The 15,704-nt window shown below is 42.6% G+C and overlaps 1 long non-coding RNA gene across 1 annotated transcript; it reads left to right on the top strand.

Moving 5' to 3' along the window:
* Positions 1-4,898: 4,898 nt before the first annotated feature.
* LOC114110556 (uncharacterized) lies at positions 4,899-15,272 on the top strand. The gene is made up of 2 exons (XR_003586812.3): positions 4,899-5,469; positions 11,507-15,272. It is a non-coding gene; the product is annotated as an uncharacterized LOC114110556 (long non-coding RNA).
* The last annotated feature ends 432 nt before the right edge of the window (positions 15,273-15,704 follow it).

Raw genomic sequence — 15,704 nt, forward strand, 5'->3', positions numbered from 1 at the left:
TTGCCTTAGATTCACTTCCCCCCATCTTGCTTACCTTTTCAGACCTTCTACTTTTCCTTTTCATTCGGTCTACAAAGTTCTCTGTACCCTATGTACTTCTAATATTTCTACTCAATGAAACACTTATATTGCCACTCCGCCTCCTTCCTAATTGGGGTGAGAAGAGCCTTACCTTCCAGACCCCAGAGGGAGAAGGGGGACTGGCGTGTCTTCACCTGCCAGTTGGCACAGCCAAACCGGAACACCACGTGGTCCAAGACTGTTTCTCCCTTAACTTTTAAAGTCCATTCTGCCTTGATGTGTTTGATAGGTGCAGATGAAAACACAGATGGGTTAAATGTCCCACATCCCAGGCCATCTCCAGAAAAGCCAATTCGCACTCACTTATGTATCCCCCACCTTCTAGCCTGGCAATTCCAAGGGGGTCAAGAGTTTCACAGCAGATGGGACAGCTCCTTGGGGAGGCCAGAATATGAGCACACAAAGACCAAATTTCTTCTCCTAACAATCCCTTGGCGATCGCTTGGTAATAATTTTCCCTAAGACAGCATGGACACCACCTCCTAAATGACATTCACAAATTTCCTTCCTAAACCCTAATGCGCTCATCAACCTGTGCACCAAGCAATTGCCACCACCTGCCTCTTCCAGTCTCCTGGGGGTCCATGCCCCTTCTAGTCCCTCCCAGGGGGGTGATCAGGCCCCCTCTTCCACCCTGAGGGGTGGGTTCCTCCTCACCTGAGCGCTCAGTTCCCATGCTGCCGTCCACTACCTGCTAACATGAAAGGTCCGGGCATTGAGAAGCAGAATCCTTCCAGAAGGGTGAGGCACCATCCCCCTTCTAGAAGATTTGAGTTGCAAGGCCTTGGAGTACTCCCAAATGGGAGTTGTCTCCTCAAAGTGAGGAGTTTTCTGGCCAGTGCACAAAATGTTGTAGCCACACATTCTGGGAAACAAACTCAGAAGGACAATGCAGATAGTGGATTGCAGTTTATTATACTAGCAGGCCAAAGGCAGAGTCTCCTCTTAGCCAAGGACCCCAACCAGTTTTTCTGAAAACCTTATATACCCTAAGTGTATGTGCCCAAACCCACCTCCCCAAATTCCCTGAAACTAGTCTGAACAAAGGAAAAGAAAAAACAAAGGTAACCCGTGATTCATATGCCTTAGGCCTAAGTAGTTAATAGTGGACAATTATCAATAGGCCTGTGGTCATACCCCAAAAAGCATAATAGAATTTATGATTCTATTTGGTTACACAGACAATTAGGGCATTCTTTAAGGCGACAGCGAGTCTAGGTATGAGCCCTGGGGCTCTTCCATCCGGGGGGTCTGATTTTCCAGTTGGTATGTCCTTTCCATAGATACTGGACATATAGCTCAAAGTCCACTGTTGGGCCCAAGATGGAGTCCTGCTTTCAAGATGGAGCCTGTTCTGTTTCCCTCTTCAACACTACCCTTGTGGAGTTTACATCTAATGGTGAGGTTGATGTTATCCATCAAAGAATAATGCAAATAAGGCTTGGATGTGAAAAATGTCATGAAGCAAAGAGTACTGTTAAAACACAGATTGGGAGACTGATCAAGAATAGAGAGGACTCAGGGTTTTGAGGTCAATTTCTATAAGGAAGTTCCCAGTGAGCTGGCATCAAAGGAAAAGTGAAGTAAACTAAGAAAATTGTAACGAGCTTTCTGAACACAGGATACAGCATGTGCAAACAGCTTGGTTTGGAAAAGACAGGTTTCGTGTTTCTAATAACAGCAGCTCAGTTGAGCTGAGTACACTCAGCTCAATTCAAAATTTTTAAATTCTCAACCATCCTGTCGGGCAGGTATTGATAATACTCTCATTTTATAGATATGTCAATTGAAATAAAAACGCATGTAAAAACTGTCAATTTCAGTTTTATTTGGAGGCTTCCTGAGGATTATAGCTCAGGGGCAGTCTCTCAGATTGTTCTGAGGAATTGCTCAGAAGAGGTAGGGGGGAGATCAGTATATATACGATTTTGGTGAAAGGGTATGTGCGCACAAGTGCGCATCTCAGCATTAGATTGCTGCTAGTCATAAGGAAAAAATATCTCAGTTACTGATTCACGATTGATTCGGGATAGTCTGGTTTAGGAATTTTGTTCTTCTGTGAGTGCTAGGGAGACACTGAAGGTTTGCAGCAGAGAAACATACCTCCTAAAACTTCAGTAGTCCTTGAAAAAGAGAAAAACTTGTTTTTATATCTTTTCTTTATGACATTCCTGGACTGGGCAAATTTGCTTTATTATTGTGTGAAGGTGGAAGTTCAGAGGACTTTGACAATTTGCACAACAGCCAACAGGAGGGGTCACCAGAGGCAAAGAAAACATGCAAGTCCAACTCACATCACCAATGCTCTAGTACTGAGGCTTGTAGTGTTGGTTGGGTGCTCCTGGAATTCCTAATAAGCTCCAAAATGTCAGTTCCCTGAAAGCCTGGAAATCACACCTGGCGAGGCAGCACTTATCATTTCTGTCATTGTGGTTACACTGCTTTCTTCTCTAAGCCTCAGCTGCCTTGCATGCTGGGCTGATGTTCACTGGGCTCCATTTCCTTACACCCTTGGCTGAAGCAGTATGTTCTCCACTTGTATTCAAAGCTCTCCACTCAGGGCCCTTTTCCACACTTCAGTCTGAACTAGGCAAAGATAATAAAACGTGGAGAAAACTCAGTTCCCTTCCCTTCCCCTTAGGACCACTCGCCCTCCCTCTCCTCCAACACAATGAGGCCCTCAGGCTACTCTCACAGTAGCCTCAGTCCAGTTCCGCTCCAAAAAATAAGAAGCAACCTCTCAACTGCCTTTCCATAGGGAGCCACCAGCACACTGACTCAAAAATCATTGGTAGTGAGGCAATAGCAAATGTTTTCACTTCATCAGCAATTTATTCCATGCTAAGCATTGTGCTAGAGGCCCTGCTGAAATCCTCACCTCAATCTTTACTCATTCCTATTCTACCATCAGGATTGTAGCTTTAGCCACACACCATCTGTGCTGGAAAGCAACTCACCTTTCAATGCACACATATAAACCATAAGCAATATACTATGCATTAAAAGAGGAGTCTGTAGTTCTGTTAGTTTTTTTTCTAATGCAGATTGTCAACTACAAATTGGCATTTGCTGTCTACTTCTACAAGGGTTAAATCACGTGCTGCTGTGGCTGATGACCTTCAACAAGCCCAAGAGGGAGTTTAGAGTGGAGATTAAGACTGAGACACTCTGTGCTTTGGAAAACTGACAGACTAGGTCTTCAGATAGTTTGATATTTTTAGGAGAAGATTTTAATGAGCCCAGTTCTTGCATCTCCTCTTATCTGGAAAAGCACTAAATTCCTTTGTTGCAGGGAAAACCCCATTCTGGCTCCATGTTGGAGCTGTTTCATCGACTTGCTTTCCTTTGCTTTTGTTATTATAATCATACAAAATGTCCTGCCTCAGAGAATCCTGCCCTTCTGCCTGACTGTGGCACTAAAGTGCCTTTTTTTCAGGTCACAGAGAAATAATCTGATCCTGCCACCTGTGAATAGCTGCAAGAAAAAAGAGATTAATACATCCCTTCCCTGAGGCTGGCTGTTCCCAGAGACATTTTGCAAGACTTATGGCCCTTTTTACCTTCTCATTGTCTCTCTACTTTGCCTTTTTGCTTTATTTTCTCACACCACCCGCCCCCTCCGCCCGCCATCTCTGTTCTATAAAAGAATCTGGTATCCAGCCTCTAGTAAGATGGCTATTTTGAGATACTACTCTTCAATCTTCTCATTCAGCTGGCTTTCCAAAGTCATATTCCTTGCCCCAATTCCTTGTGTCTCAGATTCATGTGGCAAGCAGAGTGAGCTTGGACTTGGTAACACTTTCATGGTGACATCTGCTCCTCATGACTAACTAAATCTTTTGCAAAAATATGTGCTTGATTACATGAACTTCTCCTTCACCAAAATCACATATATATTGACCTTTCCCTGTCTATCTCTTTGGAGCAGTTTCTCAGAGCTGAGTGCTGTCCTCAGACAGCTCTGAGAAACTGTTCTAAATGTTGCAGAGAAGAAGCCAATTCTGACTTCATGTTGGAACCTGTTTCTTTGGCTTGCTTTTTGTTGCTTTTGTTATTTTATAATCATACATGTGAAGTAAAGTGAAATTGCTCAGTCGTGTCTGACTCTTTGTGATCCCCATGGACTGTAGCCTACCAGGCTCCTCTGTCCACGAGATTTTCCAGGCAATAGTACTGGAGTGGATAATCATACATAGAGGCTTGCTTAAAAGGAGCTTACCCGTCTACCTATTTGTAAACTAAAGTGCCTATGTTCACCTTATAGGGAGATAAGTGACCCCGCCAAACTTTGAACGGAGGAAATTAACACACCCCTTCCAAAGACTGGCCATTCCCTTGGAGATGTTTTGCAAGACTGAAGACCCTTTCACTTTACTTCCCCACTGCCTCTCCCTCTCTCTTCTACCTTTGGACTTTAGTTCCACACTGCTTCTTTCTCTCTGACTCTACCAAAGGACTTGGCGTCCAGACCCCAGGCTATTTTGAGCACTAGCCTGCTATTTTCTTGGTCAGTGACTCCCTGAATAAAGTCTCTTCCTTGCCTCAACCCCTCATCTCTCAGATTTATTGGCCTACTATGTGATGAACACAGTGAGCTTGGACTCGGTAACACAAAGAGGTGAGGGAGTTCCATGCAATCAAGTGTTTCTTCTACAAAAACTTTTCTGTTAGTTAAGAGGAGCTGGTGTCACCATGAAATGATTTAGTGCTTTTCTGAAGAGGAAAAGTTAAAATTTTATGTAACCTCCTGCTTGTTCTGCCTCTGTAACTCAGCTTGCTCCTTGCAAAGTCTGGACCACACAGGTCACATAGGCTCAGAAAGTGGGGACTTACAATACTAGGAACTGAAGCTTATCTTACTCACCCTTATCCTGCTCTTTGCAATTGCCCAGTCCCTGCAAACATGCTTAATCATCCCTGTCCATGTAAAGGTCAGGCATGTCCCTCCCCATCTTGACTGCTGCTCCTGAGCGCCAAACCCCTTAGTTTAAAACAGCCTATTGGCAGCTAGTGTTGCCCACTATAGACTGTCTATAAAAATGCTTGGTTCAGGGCTCAGAGCTTGGAGTGTTAACTCCTCTGGGCCCACTGGTGTAATAAACCTGAGTTCTCCAACTCTCCGAGTGTGGTGCTTGGTTTCTCGATTACTGGTTTCTGCAACATTTCTGGAGGCCCCAGTGAGATTCCAACCATGCCAACCCCTTGAGCTGCCAAATTGGTGGCTCAGCCAGGCTGGAGAGAAGGAACCCGAGACAAACAAGGAGGCCCACCACCTGACAGTATTCTGGGTTCTCTTTCAGACCGGTGTTCTGACTCTCTAGAAGGCTGAGCCCTGACTGGACTCATTGGAGGGATAGACCAACCCACCAGGAGTGGCCACAGGATCAGGTAAGGCCCCGGGGCCAGTCCCCAGTTAGATCCTACCCCAGTGGGTAGAAGAGGAGACTGATACCTCCCAGGAGGTACCTCCCAGACAGACTGAGCTCCCAGGATAGGAGCATCAGATAGGGAGAACTGAGGACTCAGGACAAGGGAGGCATTGTGACTGATAATCTCCTTGGAGCTCCCAGGAAGGGAGCAACAGTTAAGGAAACCTGGGGACTTGGGAGAAGGGAGGCATTGTGATAGCCACTGCATGATTGTAAGTGTATGATTGCCGATTGAACACAGAGAAATTTTTCCCTTTGGAAACTGCAAAACCAATTCTTTTTGCATATGCAATTAAAAACAACTAGCTTGTTAAAAGCCCTGCCTAGGAAAAAGCTTGAAGTTAACCCTTTCCATGTCCTTGAAATACACAGCCTGCTTTGCCTGAGACCTCAGCCTTGAGAAAATTACAACTTCAAGCAAAGGAAAAAAAGGAGTCAAAGAGATATTTTAAATTTCAAACAGAAAACTATAAGATCTCTGTCTGTCTGTCTGGATTTATGTATGTCTCAGTGTATGTCCTTTTTTTCTTATAATATTGTTGAAGTTGTAAATGAGTTCTAATTTAATTGGCCTAAAGAAAAGTAAGCACTTACAAATCAAACAATTCTAAATGCAAGAAAAATTAACCTAAATAAATTTCAGGTTAATGTAAACTGGGAACTATTCAATATTAAATATCTAGTATTAATGTTTGTTTGCTAATCTAATAAGGAAGTAAGATGCATGTTTTTAATAAAGAAGATATGAAAAACAAAATTACATTTTAAAAAGTGAAAAGAAAATAGGTCTGACTTACAGGTGGTTGTTACAGAAAGTAATTAAAAGGTTTATGGAAAATGGACCCTAAAAAAGCTTTGTGCGTGGTTAGGACTGACTAAGGAGAAGGCAATGGCAACCCACTCCAGTACTCTTGCCTGGAAAATTCCATGGACGGAGGAGCCTTGTAGCCTGCAGTCCATGGGGTTGCGAAGAGTCTGACATGACTGAGCGACTTCACTTTCACTTTTCAGTGAAGCTCTTCAACATCTGAAGAAAGTATATCCTTTTAACAGAGACAGGGCAAATTCAAGTTTTGCATCTGCTTACTTTAAACTCATTTATAGCAAACACCCTCTTCCAACAACACGTGAGAAGACTCTACACATGGACATCGCCAGATGGTCAACACCAAAATCAGATTGATTGTATTCTTTGCAGCCAGAGATGGAGAAGCTCTATACAGCCAGCAAAAACAAGACAAGGAGCTGACTATGGCTCAGATCATGAACTCGTTATTACCAAATTCAGACTCAAATTGAAGAAAGTAGGGAAAACAGCTAGACCATTCAGGTATGACCTAAATCAAATCCCTTATGATTATACAGTGGAAGTGAGAAATAGATATAAGGGCCTAGATCTGATAGATAGAGTGCCTGATGAACTATGGACAGAGGTTCGTGACATTGTACAGGAGACAGGGATCAAGACCATCCCCATGGAAAAGAAATGCAACAAAGCAAAATGGCTGTCTGGGGAGGCCTTACAAATAGCTGTGAAAAGAAGAGAGGCGAAAAGCAAGGAGAAAAGGAAAGATATAAGCATTTGAATGCAGAGTTCCAAAGAATAGCAAGAAGAGATAAGAAAGCCTTCTTCAGCGATCAGTGCAAACAAATAGAGGAGAAGAACAGAATGGGAAAGACTAGAGATCTCTTCAAGAAAATTAGAGATACCAAGGGAACATTTCATGCAAAGATGGGCTCGATAAAGGACAGAAATGGTATGGACCTAACAGAAGTAGAAGATATTAAGAAGAGGTATACACAGAAGAATACACAGAAGAACTGTACAAAAAAGATCTTCACAACCCAGATAATCATGATGGTGTGATCACTCATCTAGAGCCAGATATCCTGGAATGTGAAGTCAAGTGGGCCTTAGAAAGCATCACTATGAACAAAGCTAGAGGAGGTGATGGAATTCCAGTTGAGCTCTTTCAAATCCTGAAAGAGGATGCTGTGAAAGTGCTGCACTCAATATGCCAGCAAATTTGGAAAACTCAGCAGTGCACAGGACTGGAAAAGGTCAGTGTTCATTCCAATCCCAAAGAAAGGAAATGCAAAAGAATGCTCAAACTACCGCACAATTGCACTCATCTCACATGCTAGTAAAGTAATGCTCAAAATTCTCCAAGACAGGCTTCAGCAATATGTGAACCATGAACTCCCTGATGTTCAAGCTGGTTTTAGAAAAGGCAGAGGAACCAGAGATCAAATTGCCAACATCTGCTGGATCATGGTAAAAGCAAGAGAGTTCCAGAAAAATATCTATTTCTGCTTTATTGACTATGCCAAAGCCTTTGACTGTGTGGATCTCAATAAACTGTGGAAAATTCTTCAAGAGATGGGAATACCAGACCACCTGACCTGCCTCTTGAGAAATCTGTATGCAGGCCAGGAAGAAACAGTTAGAACTGGACATGGAACAACAGACTGGTTCCAAATAGGAAAAGGAGTACATCAAGGCTGTATATTGTCACCCTGCTTATTTAACTTCTATGCAGAGTACATCATGAGAAACGCTGGACTGGAAGAAACACAAGCTGGAATCAAGATTGCCAGGAGAAATATCAATAACCTCAGATATGCAGATAACATGACCCTTATGGCAGAAAGTGAAGAAGAACACAAAAGCCTCTTGATGAAAGTGAAAGAGGAGAGTGAAAAAGTTGGCCTAAAGCTCAACATTCAGAAAATGAAGATCATGGCATCCGGTCTCATCACTTCATGGGAAATAGATGGGGAAACAGTGGATACAGTGTCAGACTTTATTTTTCTGGGCTCCCAAATCACTGGAGATGGTGACTGCACCCATGAAATTAAAAGACGCTTACTTCTTGGAAGAAAAGTTATGACCAACCTAGATAGTATATTCAAAAGCAGAGACATTACTTTGTTGACTAAGGTCCGTCTAGTCAAGGCTATGGTTTTTCCTGTATGGATGTGAGAGTCATGTATGGATGTGAGAGTTGGACTGTGGAGAAGGCTGAGTGCAGAAGAATTGATGCTTTTGAACTGTGGTGGTGAAGAAGACTCTTGAGAGTCCTTTGGACTGCAAAGGAGAGCCAACCAGTCCATTCTGAAGGAGATCAACCCTGGGATTTCTTTGGAAGGAATGATGCTAAAGCTGAAGCTCCAGTACTTTGGCCACCTTATGAGAAGAGTTGACTCATTGGAAAAGACTCTGATGCTGGGAAGGATTGAGGGCAGGAGGAGAAGGGGATGACAGAGGATGAGATGGCTGGATGGCATCACTGACTCGATGGACATGAGTCTGAGTGAACTCTGGGAGATGGTGATGGACAGGGAGGCCTGGCGTGCTGCGATTCATGGGTTTGCAAAGAGTCAGACACGACTGAGTGACTGAACTGAACTGAAACTGTATTTACCTTTAAAATATTTTGTTAACTTTAGCTAAGTAAACAACTATTATTTCACAGTAACTTTTATGATCCTACCTGACTGAGTGTTATAAACCCTTTTGACATTTATTGACAAAACTTCCCAAATAACTTGACTTCTAGCTAACTTTGGGATGCTTCAGAGGGCCCTTGAGACATCCCAAAGAGCTATTAAGCTAGCTTGGTTCATTGGACATGTTAAATTACTTGGTAAGTACTGTTAAATGGGTGATAAATCTTTTCACACTATACTGTATGGTTGATGTTACTAATATCGATATCCTAAAATTAAATGAAATTCATATCGATCTGATATGCCCTGATAAAATATGGTCAATTATAATTCTAGTTATCATGTTAAAGTGTATAACCATGTTTCTTTGTCAATTGCAATAGAATTACATTTTAAACACACCTTCTATGGTTTTACTCTCATGCCTTTAGAAAAATACTGCTAATTCTTCAAGATTTATGAAAAAGACTTTCTAAGATTTAACAGATAAACAAATTTTGTTATTTACAGTAAGCTTGTACCAGACTGAGATTTGGTCTTCTCTCTGTTTAGAGAACAAAGTTTTCTTAAAATACATCTTTCAACAACAGATTATGAATTTTTTGCCTTTAAGTGATTTATGTTTGTTTTTAAAATCTTTTTGTTACTTTGGCAAAGTAAACAAACATTATTTAAGATTATGGTACATGTAGACAATTCCCATTCTGCTTCAACAACAACAAAAATAACCCGTCACATTTAGACTTTTGCTATCCTGATGTCCTTGAAAGATGGCAATAGTTTGGTCCTATGTCAGGAAATTAAAAATGGATGAACAACAGCCAAAAATCAAAGAACCAGGGCTATAGGAAATCCAAGACAACCGCTTGGCTTTTCCTGGCTCCCTGACTGACTGCATTTTTATTTGATGGGTGAAAGCCTTATCTGGCTACAGTGTTAATGCCTTCACAATGTATTCTCCAGAAAAAGAAAAAAATTATGTTTCACTGAATATTAAATTCTAGTTCTTTTAATTAAGGCCTGTGCTTACTAATACTCACTTCTGAGATAGTTCTTTGTTATGTTACATTGCTGAAAGGCTTAATTAAGTTTTTAAAAAGGACACTCATAGATTTTTTTAAAGCTTATCTCAGTATTAAAGCTAGTTTAAGACAGGTATGGTCCCAAGACTTTTGCTGCTTACAAGGCCTGGTCTAGTGACAATACATTGAGTGGCCTGTTAATAGAATCTTTGTTAGACCTGGGAATGAGCCTTCCCAGCACCATGGGACACAATGACTATGAAATGCCCCCAAAACATGGTCAAATATGTGGCTATGAAGGGGCCCTGCTGACTGGAAGTTGGCCCTTGCCAGCTGCCTCTACAAAGATTAAATATGACCACTATAAGATGCTGACCTTCAATACCTTCAGGGAGGAGACAAAAAATAAGGCACTCTGTGCTCTGGGAAAACCCTGGAAAAACAGGCCTTCAGATAGTCAGATGTTTTCAGGTAAAGATTTTTATGAGTCCAAATTCTTGCATCTTCCCACACATAGAGAAACATTAATGTCACAAACCAATGTCTGGACCTGGTTCTCCTGGCTAGCCCCCCTAGCAGCTTTCCTACTTCTATTAATCTTAACTTTCTTAAGTTTGTTTCTCCAAGTAGTAGTACGACAAGAATACCCCCAGCCAACACCCAGACAGTGCTAGAACAAGCTGCCTTATCATTCTGTGGACTCTCATCTCCCTCTGTAAATGCACCCCAAGGTCCTCAGGCTATTTATCCCTTTGAGATCTTACATGGGAGACCACCCCTAATAATAAAAATGCTCAAGGGAGACCACCAACAACTAGCTGAACTGGAGGTGTCCCAACATCTCCAAGCCCTGGAAAAGTCTTCTGCCATATCACCCGAGAAAACTTAGAAAGGACACCCAGTCCTTTGGGCAATTGGGTTCATTCCTATCAGCCAGGAGATGGGGTCTGATTAGAGGATTCAAGGTCTGATGAGGGTTAATGATTAGGGGAAAAAAACCACTTCAGCCAGTTTGAACAGGCCCTCACATGGTCATCCTGGCAACCCCTACTACTGTTAAAGTTATAGGTGTCATCCTGCTGTAGCCACGTGTTCCGGGAAACAAACTCACTCAGAAGGACAATGCAGATAGTGGAGTGCAGTTTATTACAACGGTGGGCCCAAGGCAGAGTCTCCTCTTAGTCAAGGACCCTGACTAGCATTTGTGAAAATCTTTTACACCCCATGTGTACGTGTCTGAACCCACCACTCCAAATTCCTTGAGACTTACATAAACCAAGGAAAATACAATTCCAATAACCCCATCATTCACTTGCTATGTGCTCATGTGCTCAAACAGTCAAACAATTAGCCAATAATCAATAAACCCGAGGTTACACTCCGATAGATACAGAAAAATTTATTGCCTGTCTGGAGGAAGGGGTGATAGTGTATGTTTTCTCTTAGGCGATGAGTAATCTAGATATGATCTTCAAGGTTCCCCTGTCTTGAGGGGGTCTTATCCTTCTATTGTTGTTTTCATAGGCACTAAACACAGAGTTCAGAGTCCATTGGAAAGGTGGCTGAGCCTAAGATTGAGTCCAGGTCCTATGAATTCCTTCTTCAATCCCTTGGATCCACCATACCAGAGCCGAGAAGGCAGCTACTTCCTGTGATGAGGACACCTGGAAAGCAGTTTGGGACCCCCAAAACCTCCTCAAATTCCGGTTCTAAAGACAATGGCCCTCATACACGAAGGATGCTGAGCCCTACTCTAGTCACTCCAGAAGCTGACTAGTCAACACACAGCAGAAGCTTGAGGATTCTTCAGCCTTGCTCCAGCCACAGTCTGGCAACTGGCTGGTTAACGCACAGCAGAAGCTTGAGGATCTGGCTATCGAAATATCGATGGATTTTCATTGTCAACTCTGGTCTCTATCCCTAATCAGTATTATTGCTGTGCTTTTCATTACAGGACCAACTAGACACCCTGGCTGAGGTGGTTTTACAGAATAGGAGAGGGCTAGACCTACTGACAGCTGAAAAGCAAGGACTCTGCCTCTTCTTGAATGAAGAATGCTGCTTTTATGTAAACCAATCAGAAATAGTCAGGGACATGGCCCAAAAGCTAAAGGAACAAATCATAAAAAAGAGAGAGAGACTAGCTAATTCCTGGGGTGACTGGAACAATGTCTGGAGCTGGGCATCATGACTTCTCCCTTTAACAGGTCCTCTCTTCATGCTCTTTGCAGCGCCCTTGTTTGGCCCTTGTATTCTCAATGCAATTACCCAGTTCATAACCTCTTGGATTGAATCTATAAAGTTACAAATGATAATAGCTCAATATAGCCCCCTAAACGATGGGGAGCTCTGAATGTCCTACCAAAACGTGAGATGATGTTTTCTACAATGAGTGGTAGAAGTATCAAGAGAGGGGAATGAGGAAGAAAAGTTAAAATTTTACATAACATCCTGCTCATTCTGCCTCTGTAACCCAGCTTGTTCCTTGCAAAGCCTGGATCATGTAGGTCACATAGTCTCAAAAAGTGGGGACTTACAATACTAGGAACTGGAGCTTATCTCACTTACCCTTGTCCTGCTCTTTGCAATTGCCCAGCCCCTGCAAACATGCTTGATCATGCCTGTCTATGTAAAGCTCAGGCATCCCCCTCCCTATCTTGACTGCTGCTCCTGCACTCAAAACCCCTCAGTTTAAACCAGCCTATTAGCAGCTTGTGTGGCTCACTAGAGTCTGTCTATAAAAACTCTGTAACCCCTTTGTTCAGGGCTCAGAGCTTGGAGTGTTAACTCCTCTGGGCCCACCGGCATAATAAGCCTAAGTTCTCCAACTCCCCAGTGTGGTGCTTGGTTTCTCAATTACCGGTTTCTGCAACATTTCTAGATGTAAGAAGACAAAAGGATTAGTTGCCTCATTCTCCAAAAACATTAGTTGCCTCTTTGAATTCCCTCTAGTTCTTGTTGAAGGTCAATAGCTACAAGAGCACAGTGTTCAATCTCCACAGGGGCAGATGGCAAATGCTCTTGGCAAGTGTCAACTTGTAGTTAGTTGACAACAACAATAAAATAATCATGACCATGAAAATTGCTCATCTAAAATCCCATTGTGAAACCCACTTTTGGGAAAACTGATCCAATCCAATTTGAACTATTATAAGATGAAAGAAAGAAAAATATTATAATCTCCTAAGAAGAAAGTATTATAATCTCCATTTAACAGGTTCAGTTCAGTTCAGTTCAGTTTAGTCATTCAGTTGTGTCCGACTCTTTGCAACCCTATGAATCGCAGCACTCCAGGCCTCCCTGTCCATCACCATCTCCCAGAGTTCACTCAGACTCACATCCATCGAGTCCGTGATGCCATCCAGCTATCTCATCCTCGGTTGTCCCTTCTCCTCCTGCCCCCAATCCCTCCCAGCATCAGAGTCTTTTCCAATGAGTCAAGTCTTTGCATGAGGTGGCCAAAGTACTGGAGTTTTAGCTTTAGCATCATTCCTTCCAAAGAAATCCCAGGGTTGATCTCCTTCAGAATGGACTGGCTGGATCTCCTTGCAGTCCAAGGGACTCTCAAGAGTCTTCTCCAACACCACAGCTCAAAAGCATCAATACTTCGGCACTCAGCCTTCTTCACAGTCCAACTCTCATATCCATACATGACCACAGGAAAAACCATAGCCTTGACTAGACGGACCTTAGTCAGCAAAGTAATGTCTCTGTTTTTGAATATATTATCTAGGTTGGTCATAACTTTTCTTCCAAGGAGTAAGTGTCTTTTAATTTCATGGCTGCAATTACCATCTGCAGTGATTTTGGAGCCCAAAAAATTAAAGTCTGACACTGTTTCCACTGTTTCCCCATCTATTTCCCATGAAGTGATGGGACCAGATGCCATGATCTTCGTTTTCTGAATGTTGAGCTTTAAGCCAACATTTTCGCTCTCCTCTTTCAATTTCATCAAGAGGCTTTTTAGTTCCTCTTCACTTTCTGCCATAAGGGTGGTGTCATCTGCATATCTGAGGTTATTGATATTTCTCCTGGCAATCTTGATTCCAGCTTGTGTTTCTTCCAGTCCAGAGACTGAAAAGTAAAAGTGTAAGTTGTTCAGTCGTGTCCAACTCTGTGACCCCATGGACTATACAGTGCATGAAATTCTCCGGGCCTGAATACTGGAGTGGGTAGCCTTCCCCTTCTCCATAGAATCTTCCCAACCCAGGTATTGAACACAAGTCTCCTGCACTGTGGGGGGATTCTTTACCAGCTGAGCTACCAGAGCCCAGTTGTTCAGTCACTCAGTCATGTCCAACTCTTTGCCACCCCATGGACTTCAGCATGCCAGGCTTCCCTGTCCTTCACTATCTCCCAGAGTTTGCCCAAACACATTCATTGAGTTGGTGATGCCATCTCATCCTCTTTCACCCTTTCCTCCTCAAATCTTCAATCTTTCCCAGCAACAGAGACAGCAACCTGTATAGTTGCATAGCAGCCCCTCACTGTTCCCACCGCTTTTCCTGTCAGGAATTGGGAAACCCTGCCAAGATCCCTTTAAACCTCTCCAGCGGGAAAACAAGACTTTTAAAATTCTTGTTAAAATACAAAGTTTAACCAGGTACATTTGAAGATCTAATTGGCTTTATTCAATGATTCATGAACAGGGCACAATCTCATCTAGCAATCTGGAAGGTGCTCCCAGGGTAGCATGAAACAGAAGGTTTTTATAGGGAAAATGGTGGAGCAAGGGAGCTATTAAGGAAAGAGAAGAAAGGATTATTTTTAGACCAGGACATCTTTTAGCGGAGAAGGAAAGGCAAGAGCAAGCGTTTTGAGAGTGTTAATAGCCTCAGTAGGGAGGCCAGACAGAGGTGCCCAAGTGGCAGGAGGAAATAAACTGCACGTGGCAGACTTATTTTTTTTTTTCTTTCTCTCTTCTAATCCTGTGTTGTCATGGTGACACCTGGTCCACCTGAACTTAACTTTATCTCACACCTTGAGCTAACCAATCCATTTTTCTCATGGAAATGTCTTCCTTAAGCTATGTTAATGAACTATGTATTTGCTTGGAAATCTGCCTTTCTTCAAGACTCACTTTTGGCTCCAGATGACTCACCTTGAGTGAGTCAATTGGTGCCACTCTCTCAGGTTTGAGGCATTTCTTTTCTCTAAGTAGCAGCTTGCTAATAGGTATATAACTCCTTGCTAAAAATTAGCAAGGGGACACTCCTGTCCCCTTCTGATGTCTACATCTGAAGTTTTCACCATCTCTTTCATACTTTAATAAAACTTTATTACGCAAAAAGTTCTGAGTAAGCAAGCCTTGTCTCTGGCCCCAGATTGAATTCCTCTCCTCCTTAGGGCACAAATCCAAGTGTTCATGGCTTGTGGCAGCAACCTTTCAGTTTTATCTGCAGATTCCTCTTCTTCCTCTGACAGGTATAGAAGGCCCATCAAATTACCTCATTGGTGCTGATAAAAAAAATTCCAAACTCATGGGTTAAGATTACATTTCTGGTAAAGGTTGAAACTATAATTAGGCCAGGTATTAAATCTAGATTTGGCATCATGGCTTTAAAACAAGTGATGCCATTTGGGGCCTGTGGGTTTTCCCTTTAACAGCCTCTTCCTCCCTCTCAGAGTCTGCCCCTGCCCTTTTCCTACTAAAATTCCCTTTGTTCTCCACTTTTCCTCTTCTTCTACTGAAGGCTCAACTGAACATGTGGTTCAGCTTTTA

This window comes from Ovis aries, chromosome 24, assembly GCF_016772045.2.
Source record: "Ovis aries strain OAR_USU_Benz2616 breed Rambouillet chromosome 24, ARS-UI_Ramb_v3.0, whole genome shotgun sequence".
NCBI lineage: Eukaryota > Metazoa > Chordata > Mammalia > Artiodactyla > Bovidae > Ovis > Ovis aries.